Here is an 11,968-nt window from a genome sequence, read left to right on the forward strand (position 1 = left end):
GACATATAAAATATTGATTGGATTAAGCAAACAACTAACACATCTTTGAATGTACATTGCTCCAGTGATTGCTATTATCAACAAGAAATAATCTGCAGACAACAAAAATGTCTCAAAATCTCTTGAATATTTATAAAGTGGGTAAAATATGACTTATTTATTTTTGCTAAATTATTAAATGTGTGGAATGCAGATCATTAATCATTAATATTAAAATATTGAGAAACTGTAAGACATAAATATTTGTGCATAAATATTTATCTTCTCCGTGCCAGTGTGTATTAACTCCAGGTTTAGTTCCTTATTCAACAGAGATATATTTCTTTCAAAGCTATTTCCAAGTCACTTACTATATTTGTGCTTGCCTCACTGATCTCAACTTATCACCATACCCACCTAGATGGCAGAAAACACAAAGCAATTCCAAGGACTGTGTTGTCTTTTTGTGTGAGATATAGGGATTGACACAAACCCTCTGTTTTCAGAGCATGAAGTAATTCTTTTAATGGCCTGCCAACTGTGCATTCCAAAGTTTGATTTTGCGGTGCAAAATGAGAGCAAAAATCTCGAACAATTTATTATGCTGTTTGTGCCTCGCTTCACTAGTTATCGTCTGCAATTTATTTCCTACCTTGGGGTACTGCAAGCCATTTTTCTCCATTTTCAGTGGCTCACTTTTTTTTCTTGATCCTGCACGCTGCTGACTAAACTCCTGCCTCCAGCTATGGTGTTGGAACATCACAGAAAACTACATCATTATACTGAAGCTAGTTAACAAAGAGAGGCAGAGAACCAGTTTAAATCACAGGGCACAAGACAGTGTGAGGAATTACTGAGTTCACTAACTCAGATGTAGCAATTCATAGCCTCTCTCTCTCCAGTCGCACAGGTGAAACGGCTCACTAACAAAGGCTTTATCGGACCTCGGTTTGAATTCAAGGTCAGCACCTGACCACTCTTCACTATTTAAAATTATTTTTTTCTATTATAAATTAACTGCACTAGCTGAGCACTTTTTTATTAATACATTATTTACACCTGTGCTTTTGCTACTGTGACATGTCAGCATTTCTTACCAGAAAAAAAGCCTGATACTTTCTGTAAAAACATGATTTATCTGTCACTTAAAAAGATGACAGAAAATTTTTCTTTCAAAAGCAAATAATCCCTAAGCATATCAAGTCACCTGTGGTCATAGACTTTAAAGTCAGCAGAGGAGTGTTGCCCAATGCTGCCCTATATAAAGCACACAAGATGCAGTTATTCCAGATGACAGGCCGAGTTTAATCTGTGAAATAGTGTATTCTAAACCTAGCAAAGAACTAGTACATTTTAGAGACCACCACTGCGAAAATATAAACAGTCTATTACGAGTAAAAGTAGATAAGTATTAGCAAAATGTATTTAAATTATTAATTATGCAGGAGAATGCCCCCTGTCAGTGTTGTAATAATATGTATCATATTATTTGATGATTATTTATGCATTATGTATGTTTGTACAGTAAGCAGCATTTCAGTATTGTAGCTGGTTGTGAGGGAGTGAATTGTAACAAATGTTTGTATGTTATGTTGTAATTTTATCTTTAACAATGCATCATAGTTTAAAAATGGTTTTGTATGTAGAATCATAACCTGCGAAGTAACTAAAACTGTCGAATAAATGTAATGGTGTAAAAAGTACAATATTTCCCTTTGAGATGTAGCAAAGTTGAAGTATAAAGAATTATAAAAATGCAAAATTGCACTTTGGTATGGTATATTTATACAGTATTTTACCACTGAAGTCCTTACCAAGATAAGAAAAATATAGTACTTTATTTCTACAGTATTTTTTTGGTTTAAAACCAAATCAATATATTGTTGCTATAATCACATGCTAATGATCATAAATTCAAAATAACTCAATTTTGTGTATTCAAATGGTAGCCTATAGATTCTTGAAGTGGTTCTCCAGTTAGTAATGTGGTAAGTATTGAAAAAAGTATTGTTAAAATCAAACCAGCAAAGGTCCACTCTTAAAATATCCTGACTTTTGGGTCTCACTTCCTGGTACATGCTCCTGGTTTTCAAACACCACACACCCAGTTTGTAACGTGCAAATCTGTAGTGTCCAAGCCCACACAGAAATAACCATGATGATGTTATCAAGGTTTTTTCTCAGACTTGTTAAAGCTCCACCAGAGCCACAGAAGACATTAAGCTTGTTGAGTAGTACTCCCAATAACAATGTTTTGAACATCCTTGCAGTAGTATAAAAGCACCACAAGGTGGCAGATGGAGGCCTGCTGTGTCCATTCCTAGTATGCCTTTTGAAATCAGTCTTATTAACTACCATTAAATCAAAGCTCACAAATTGTATTTTGATATGCAAAACGATTTTTAAACGCATATTATATGCTGTTTTAATCCTTAATATCAGTAAATATGGCATATTAGGCCTTTTAATATTCTTAAGAGATTATCAGGCACTCATTGCCTGTGTGCTTATGCAGGGTTTCAGCATTATCAAATATTAATTCTTCTAAACTTGCTCTTTTAAGAGGACTTCTTTGATGTTGATGTAATTTTTCATCGGCTAAGCAGATCTGTGGTATCTTTTGGAGAGCAGTGGGCCATAATTCATTGATGAGCCATGTGGAGCGCAGATATGCACATCCTAATGCTTATGCAAGATCTTAAACAGTTCTCAGTTGTGGAATGGATATAACAGAGTAGTATGGTGCTGGGCTGCTGGCCTCACTGGGGTGGCAGACTGAAAGGGCTAAGTAGGGGGGCGAGGACTAAACTAATCTGTGTGAACTTTGTATTCATTTAAAATGCTTAAGAATCAACCAGCAAAGTCTGCGTAGACATTAGAATAGATTGGAAGACATCAGGGCTTCACAGGAAAAAGCTTTGCAAGCCTTCTTTCCAAACAGCTGAAGGTCAACATCATTTAAAAAACAGTTTTTTGTCACCACTATGAAATAAACAAGCAGCATTACTTTGATTCCAGTCATGTCTATTTGGCACAGAAAAAAACCCAGGAAGAATATTACAGAGGCAATTATGGCAAGACAGAAAGTTTAAGGTTATCATTATTAAATTATTCATTTTTGACAATGTTGGCCCTTGGAGTCTGGGAATTGATTTTTCTGTAAACACGCTAAAGCAAGCGAGATTGACATAAACTGCAAAGACGAAGCCATCTTTTGAGCACTCTGCTTTCTCTTTCATGTTGCCTCACTGTGCGGGCTGAACACTGCTAATGAAAAATGGGAAGACCTTGGGCAAGTAACACAGACTGATTAGTTTTGTACACTGGAGACGAGAAGTGCTTTGGAGTCTGCGATGATATTTGTTTTCTTTTCACAACATATCTGAGGAAGAGAAGTAAAGAGAATGCTTAAAGTTTCACCGATGTGTTTGTTCTCTTCAAAGCAAGAGAAAAATCTTGTGAGTCTGTGTCAGATGTTGTATGAGCATGCTCATTATTTCAATAAGTCTATTTGGCCTCCCGTGATTGCTCTATAAAGAGAATAGTGGATGACCCTGGCTCTGTTGTTAAGTTAATGCTTTTGCACAAAAAAATAGAAGATGCTGCTTTGGGTAAGAGTGAGGTTATGGTGGGATCCCCCCATCCGCCTTGTTATCATGGGCCGCTGGCTCAGATAGACCAGATGAGTCCTTCGCAGAATGTGGCCCTTTGGAACATGCTAGTCTGCTTGAGTTAGTAATCACAAAAGACAAATAAGGCCAGTGTGGGCCCTCTTGTAAAGTTTTTCACTAATGGGATAATTGATTGACAGTCTTTGAGCTTTCATGCAGCTGGATTATTTACAGTTGCACTTGCATGCTGTAACGTTTTGAATTTAATTGAGAAACAATTGGGTATAAGGGCCACACTGCCATAGGGGAAATCAAGCAATGGGACTGTTTTAATGATTCCCCCAGCAGAAAAGTTGGATCCACAGTGAAGTGACTCTCTTTGCACTCTGATCTCACAGTGTAGAGGCTGCAAGTTGTTCATAGTCATCATCTTTTCTGTGAAATCCCATCCCAGTTGGATAAATATGTTGGCATCCAGCTGTCTGCTCCATGTCAATTTCAGTATCACAGATTCATTCTTTGGTGTTCCAGACAGTAGTGGTGCAGGAGTTTCACTTGTTTTTATCAGGACCGTGGCAACATATGACGTGCTTTTTTGCACTGCGGCCTCGGCCAACACTTTGACACGGTGAGCGTGCGCAACGAGCCAAGCAGCTTCCTGTACATCAGCTGCTGTAATAAATGTGCTGCAGTTCTCCGGACTGTACTGTACTGCTGTGGAATGCAGACTTTGGCTCCGGGTCGCAGTCTGCAGTCCTCCACGCACTCATCCCTCTCACTGCAGAAGTGTCCATCTGTGCTGGAGGGGTTCAAGCAAGTTCAGATGTATCTCAAAGCATACGGCATCATTTTGTTTTTGCATTTCAGTCAGAGAGGGCTTAGTACACTGTGTGCATGAATTCAAAGAACAGTTTAAACGAAAAACTGCCCTATTGAATTTTGGAAATAAAATGTTATACTTGACCATTTTTGTTTGACCAGATTAAAATTCTTTTGGCTTGGTTCTTTTCTTACCAAATTTGTGATGTGTAAAGAATCTAGAAAAAAGTCTGACCAAATATAATGACAGTTTTTAATGATATAATGAAGATTGGGTAAATTATTTTTCAAGCACATATTTATAACTCACTATAAATATAAACAGTAGAATTTCCTCCTGCCCCTTTTCTATTAAGTTTTTAAAAAAGTCTTTTTTTAAGATCAATGATTTAGATGTAATTGAACACATTCATACACTACAACATGTACACTAATACAAATATATACACACTTTTAACCTCTCCTTTGTTATCAGCAGATGTAATCCTTGGTGTTGTGTTATACTTATAATTAAAATCATTCTGATAATGCTATTTGTTATGGTGCATGATTTACTGAATTAAGCAGCTGATTTTCGGTTATCCTGCTGTAGGCTCTAATGGCATTATATGTCCACTAGAGGGTGCTGCAGATTGACTTCACTCTGCTATGCTTTCAGTCAATGGTTATCTTCACAACAAGATGCATAGAGGAGCCTGGAGCAAAATGTGACGCCATGTTATTTTTGTCATTAATAATGCTGCATTAATTATGTATAAAACTTTTAACATGTAGTTAACAGACAGTGTATAATATGCAATAACTTCTGCATCTCTGAATGATCTCTGTGCACACTTGCAGCAGTGCATATGGTGCACAAGTCTGTTGGTTTAATGTATGCATGTGCAAATGTATGCCATATACAGTGTACTGTATGTGCATCTGGCAAGCATGTGTGTGTGCAGCTACAAAGAATTGGGTCGGCACTCCTGAGTTCCCTTGTGAGGACACAGTTGTATAGTGTAACTGACCTCAGCACATCAACTTCAAAGAGAAATATGATGTTGTGTGCGTTATCTTATTCCACTTTGTCTTGAAAATGAGCTCACTGTGACAGTTTCACCTCCTGATAATCACTCCTATTCTCATGTACACATTTATACACACTTGGAGCCCTAGTTTCAGCTTATTCTGACTAAGTCTCTACAACAAATCTGAGTTACACTCCAATCATCACCTCTTATTAAAAGAGGATTTGGACCAGTCGTCCTCTTGGTCCGCTTGGCCCCTCTTCCCTTCCATTCCTCTCCTAGCTTCACTCTGATGGTTTGTCTGCTGCCTTGGCCTCTCCCCTCTCCAGATATTGCGCAGGGTGAGCTCAGCCTAATGTTGCGCAACCCTCTCTGCTGGTTCTTATCCAGCACAAACCTTTTCCGCCTCTACAGAGTGTTACCGTGGCCCTCTGCAGTGCCAATGAACACATCTAAGGCAGCAGCAGAAACTACACTTTGTGCCATCTGTAATCCTAAGGGGTTTTATGGGCAAGCAAGAACAAGTAATGGCTTCACTGCCCCATTATAATGAACAGTTTTAAATGATCAATAAACAGGACGTGTGTTTGTTTGTGTTGGAAACTGAGCCATGCTCCTCCCTGACCTCCCTGAGCTTCATTAAGCTGTTGAATAGTGACCACCAGCTGTAGTCTTATAAAGAATTATTAGATAATTTTAGGTGTTGAATGATGCCACTTCTTTTTTGGAGGTATACCAAGCATAACTGACTGAATGGAAACCCTGGTTTGCAGCCAGGATTCGGTGGAAAGACTCTTCCTAGCTGGCCCTTGGAGTAGTTGGAGGAAGTTGCAACCATCGTATGGACATAGACGGGTTAAAAAACAACAAAAAGTGTCCTAATGAAGTGTCAAGCCAGCACAAGTCTCCAGTACAACTTCAGTGATCCTTGGCATTTACATGCACACTAGTAGCCTTGTTCTGATCTGCTTTTTGGAGTGTCCAAGTTATGTGTTGCACATGTAAACACCATATCCAGGTTTCTGAACATTCTTCGTTGGTACAGAACATAGTGGCTGACACAGTGAGAAATCAAGACACAACTGTGCACAGATTCAGAAACCTGGAGAGCTGCAGAATCATGTATACAGATATGAATAACCTGGCATCTAATGTTACATGTAAACTTCATATCCAGAATAACATAAACATCAAACCCAGGATAGAGTGCGTGTCATAGATTCTCCAAGTCTCTGAAATTCTACTCCAGTAACATTTAGTGTGTTGATCATGTTGGTGGCTTGAGCTGTCAAAAACATTGCGCCAGAATCTCCCTACACCTGTCAAGCTTTTCATTCGAACACGGCACGATTATCAGTTTACTGTGTTAAGGGTGACAAATGTGCCACTCAAAATTCTTAGTGTTTTTTATAAAAAATAATGTGTCCTTGATTTCAACAAGAGAAAATAAGCAGACTGACTGTCATTGGCAGATTTTATTAGATATAGCTAGTTAGCTAATTAAGCTAACGCTCAGTGAGTTACTTCACAGTGCTATCTCCGGCTGTCTTTTTAATCTTTCCAGCTGACTTGTTTTTATTCCAGTAGAGGGAGTTTTACATTTGGACATAAAGGCTACATACATGATATAATGCTAAAAGACTTTAGCCAAAAGCTGCATGTCCCAGCATTTTTACAAGCTAATGATCCATGTAGAATACATGTGGAAAAAAAGAAACGGCGCCTATTCTTGTATTGCTGTGTAGAGATATTATTTAGACTGTTATTTCCTTCAGACACAACTCTGTTATAGCTTATATAACGCTACTTGTTCATATCAAATGAAACTTAACTTTCAATGTAGCATATGAAAAGGGCTTTTAGGATGAGGACATGAGGACTAACCCAAAATGTAATATGATTTTGGGTAACATTGGCTGGAGTTGCTATTTGCCCAAATCCAGTAAACAGCAGGACAGAGCCACTGACGTTAGCCTAATCTATGATAGCATCCAGGATTTCCACAGGTGTGGAGAAATACAGTGAATGTGCTAGTAGAAAATGGTAGTAAACGTTTAAAAAACATATTCTGTTTCCCCACAAACTAAAACAGTTAGTAAATGATGTGGTCTTTGCAGAGGCAGCCTTAGCCGTGTTTCAACTGAAACGGGGCCCACTCTCCAAGGGGCCCCAACTGACATGCAAGAATTGAATAATTCGCCCACTTTTAACTAGGCCTACTTATTTCACTCAATGTGAATAGACATGGACACAAGAAGAAGGGGTGCTGCAACCCCTTCAGCACCCCTAAAACTAGGCATTAGTAACACCATCAATTGATGGAAAAGTGTGATGTAGACTTGCAGCACAGAGAGAGAGAGACAGAGTTCATGCAGGAGTGACAGAGAGGGAGCGTTTGAATAAGGACAGAAGTGTCAACGTGACTTTAAAACTATCTATGATAATAAAGCCTAATGTTAATCTACAATTGTGTGGTTCATCAGTGAAGTGTATGAACTACATTGCAGACTGGAGTGTGTGTTAATAGTGCCAGATGCTCATCTCAATAAAAAGTCTTTATCCACACTGTACTGCATTGTTAAAAGCTATAATATACCATTGATGCAAACCAACTTATATCCTAAAGACATGCCAACAATAAGAGCAGAATAACACACAAATCTCTTCCTTACACTTTTGTAGTTGCTCCAGTGGGTTTAGAAAGGCAAAAAGCATGCTGGAAGTTGGAATGGCAGGTATTTCCTTTACTTTGTCCCCATCTCTTTTGATAAGGTGACACTGGATGGACGGAGGTGACAGCCAGGTTTATCTGAGGCTGAGCACTATAACTTCCACGATGACCCTTTGGCCCAAACACAATGCAAGCAGAGACTGCAGCATTCATGGGAGGATGAATTATTTCTCTCCGTCCCGTCTAGAGAAGACAGGAGTTTTCCCCTGGGAGTCGATTCCTCCACACATCTGGATCACTGAGCATTTTTCCCCCCTGCCCTTGCAGTAGGATTATTAACATTAATCTGCAATGCAACATCTGTGAGTCCCTCCTTATTTCTCCATATTTTTTCTCCCTCCCCCCTCTATGATTTGGTGTCTGCTCACTGGGCTTACACCAGGCAGCCAAGTCCCTCCAGGTCCCAGATGTTTTGCTGCTCTGTAGGGAAGAGCAGGTGGCTGCCGGACAGCAGGTAGACCACAGCTTCCAGAAGAGGAACAGTCTGGATAAATACTATACTGTTTCAAAGCCATGAAAGCTCCCTACAACAGATGCCCCATTCACAAAAAACACAACTTATAAACAGAAATGCTTTTCTTTGGATATTATTTTGTTCAAACAATTCATTTTTCCCAGTTAGTTGTGGAATGATAAAACAATGCACCTTTGTTTAGTTTTCTGCAACTCATGGAGCTCATTAAAATGATTTATTATTCTCTTGAGCAATTTCCTGTTTACTGGGCTGGATGTGAGGATGCATATGACAGTAGTATATCTGTGATACTGAAGACAGCTGATGTAATTTCCTTTACTTAACACCCTTTAAGTTACACAAACTAAAATGGCCTCAACCTGGAAACATCTGGCTCAGATAAGATGGTCTACACATGCACAGCACACAAAGAAACTCAATAACAATTACACAATTTACAGTCTGTCAGGATTAATTCCCCACATAGACATAGAAAAAATCAACATTTTTAGCAGCTATCACGACTTAAAGCGTTTGATAAGGCAGCCCATTGCTCGCTCCGTGCAAAGATTGCATTTAAAATTTGAACCAGGTTCAGGAAAATGTGTGTGGGAGAGCCAGCCAACTGCCTAATTATCAGTTGTGGCTTATCTAATGGTCTAAATATGCTTTATAAGAGCAGGGAGAGCTTTTTGTGTGTACGCCACAGTTTTGATCACAACAGAGCCTGAATGTTAACGATTGCCCACGTGATTATGCTTACTCCTGGGAATGAAGATTTGGTGTGGCCCAGCTACCACACAAGCGACACTAGCGTCATTAACCATGCAAAGAAGGTCCCTATCCGCTCTGAGCCCACCATAAGCATGCAGCCTGCCTTTTTAAACAACACACTAATTTCCTTGGCACCACAGATGCTATAATGAGGCTGCCGTCTGTGATGCAGACCTGGGTTAAACTGGCATGATGTGAGGGTCCCACTTAAATACATCAACTAAAAGCCTATTTATTTCAGGATCTGACCGCCATATACAGATAGCATCTTTCTACTATTTTCTTTTCTTAGCTCAATACCCTTCAGGCCTGCAAATAACACAGAGGCTGGCAAAAAAAGGATTGCTATCCAAAAAAACAAAAAAAAAATCGCTTTTCATCCCAGCAGATTTTTTTAAGCCTTAGGGGTGAATTATTAGGGGTCTGTAGTTTCTGCAGAGATTAATTATGTGCAGCATGCACATCAAAACATTTCTTTCTGTACATGAATTCAAAAAGTAAAAACTGTGAAAAGTAAAGAAAGTTAAAGGGGACACCTACTTTTTAGGACCAATGTCACAACAAAGTCTCACATCAGTGAAAAAAAATGTAGTTCATATGGATTGGATGGAATATGGGGGATAGTTGCTGAATGTTTGATACTGTCCATGAAAGAAACTTTGCATCTGTGAGTAACTGACCACTGAAGTCTCTGGATCACCAGCAGAGCAAGAGATGAAGAGAAGGAGTGATACATTCGGCTCCTGCAGGGCACTGATTGAGCTCTTTAAGGAACTACAGACACCCCAATGGAACAGCAGTGAACCTGACATATCAAAGTGGACTGGCCATGTCCCCGATGACAACACAGCCCACTGCTCTATAGTTCCCCATTTGCAGCTCTGTGTGTTGCCTCAAAGGGCTGCTTTGAATTCTCAAGTACACATCATACAGTACATACACCAATCTGGAGGCCCACACTATCAGGAAATGTCAGTGTGGGCCAAACGAAGTTCACATGCTGGTAAATTCTAAACTTCTTTAGCTTTTTATTTAATCCGTAGTAGGTTGTTGTTTGATTATCCGATATATTAGCTAACCATGTCAACTTGATGACCACAAATTAAAACACTGCCATTTGATATAAGGTACCTTTTCAGTATTATTATTATTATATCTTTATTCTTGTTAACGGCGGGACGCAGTGATTGATGAGGTATACCAGTGCATTGGCCAGTGTACAACAATTATTTATAATACAAAGAAAAACAAAAGACTGAAATAATGTTGAGACCAAGAAAAATATCTTGGGGGTGGCAAGGTAGGACATTCAAATTAAACCCAAAGTGGCTGTAATAACGTTTTACTGCTTTACCGCAGCATCTGGAGACAGACATCATAGCAGGAAGCACAGCTTTACTTCCACAATGGTAATGGAGTTAATAATTCAATAATAGCCACATTAAACATAATCATATCCATTTGAGTTTTGCACAAATAGTACTAAATGTTTTCATGTACAAATTTGCAGGAGAGTACCAAGATCACATTACGCGTCTAAATTAAGAATCCAGGTGGCAGTGGAATTAACAGGTTGTCTCATCCATGTTCTCGCATTTAAGTCCTGAGCAGCACCAGTAAAGGAAAATATGAAATATTTAAAAATGAATGCTATCGTATACTGGACTGGCAGTGGCGATGGAACATTTTACAAGGTTAGACTTTTTTCCACATGATGGGATGTTGAGGATTTGTAACACAGGCAACTTTACAAGGAGAATTACACATTTCATGGATGAATGTTGTGCCAGTGAGTGGCTCTAGCTGAAGAAAAAGTCAGCTTGGGCCTAAAATATTTCTTGTGACGCGAGCATATAAGCTTGGGTGGGCAAACATAAACCCTTCTGAGCTCTCTGAATAATTATGTCACATAAATAAACTTCAGTTTTTTAAATGCTTTCCTGACCAACTATAGTTGTACTCATGGTCAAGGTTGGGGATTGTGTAAAAAGAAATCACTGTTGAGTCTGAATAGTCGAAGATTCGATGCTTCTATGGGCAGAGCCTGATTCGACTGTCAATCTCACAGTCGAAGCTTCCCAATGACACAAGGATCGTGCCATTTTGGCGATATGGGGAAGCTCAAAGTCTGATTTTACATTGAACGACCAGTTTTCTCCAAAAAAGTTAATAAACAGCCTATTACAATATACATTTCAACGTTTAATGCTGTAAATAAACAAGTAAAAAGAAAAAAAAACTTCCAATAAATGTTTTTAAAGTACATAAATAAATCCAAAATTGTAACTCTAACCCTGGATCGTCAGTGCGCATGTTTAGGCGTAGCGTGTGTGTGTGTGTGTGTGTGTGTGTGTGTGTGTGTGTGTGTGTGGCAGGAGGAACACTTGCTGAAGAGACTGAGCAGCTTCACCAGTGTTGTGCTGAGTTGTCCGCACCTCACGGGACATAATTTATCACCATTGCTGAACCACACAAAGAATATTATATCATTTTTAAATAGCCGCTACTTGAAATAGACCCGCGAGGAACCGCAACATGCATGCAATTGTGCAGCACGCCAAAAACTCTGCACAAGACTGGTGAATGGCAG

This window comes from Micropterus dolomieu, linkage group LG05, assembly GCF_021292245.1.
Source record: "Micropterus dolomieu isolate WLL.071019.BEF.003 ecotype Adirondacks linkage group LG05, ASM2129224v1, whole genome shotgun sequence".
Classification (NCBI taxonomy): Eukaryota; Metazoa; Chordata; class Actinopteri; order Centrarchiformes; family Centrarchidae; genus Micropterus; species Micropterus dolomieu.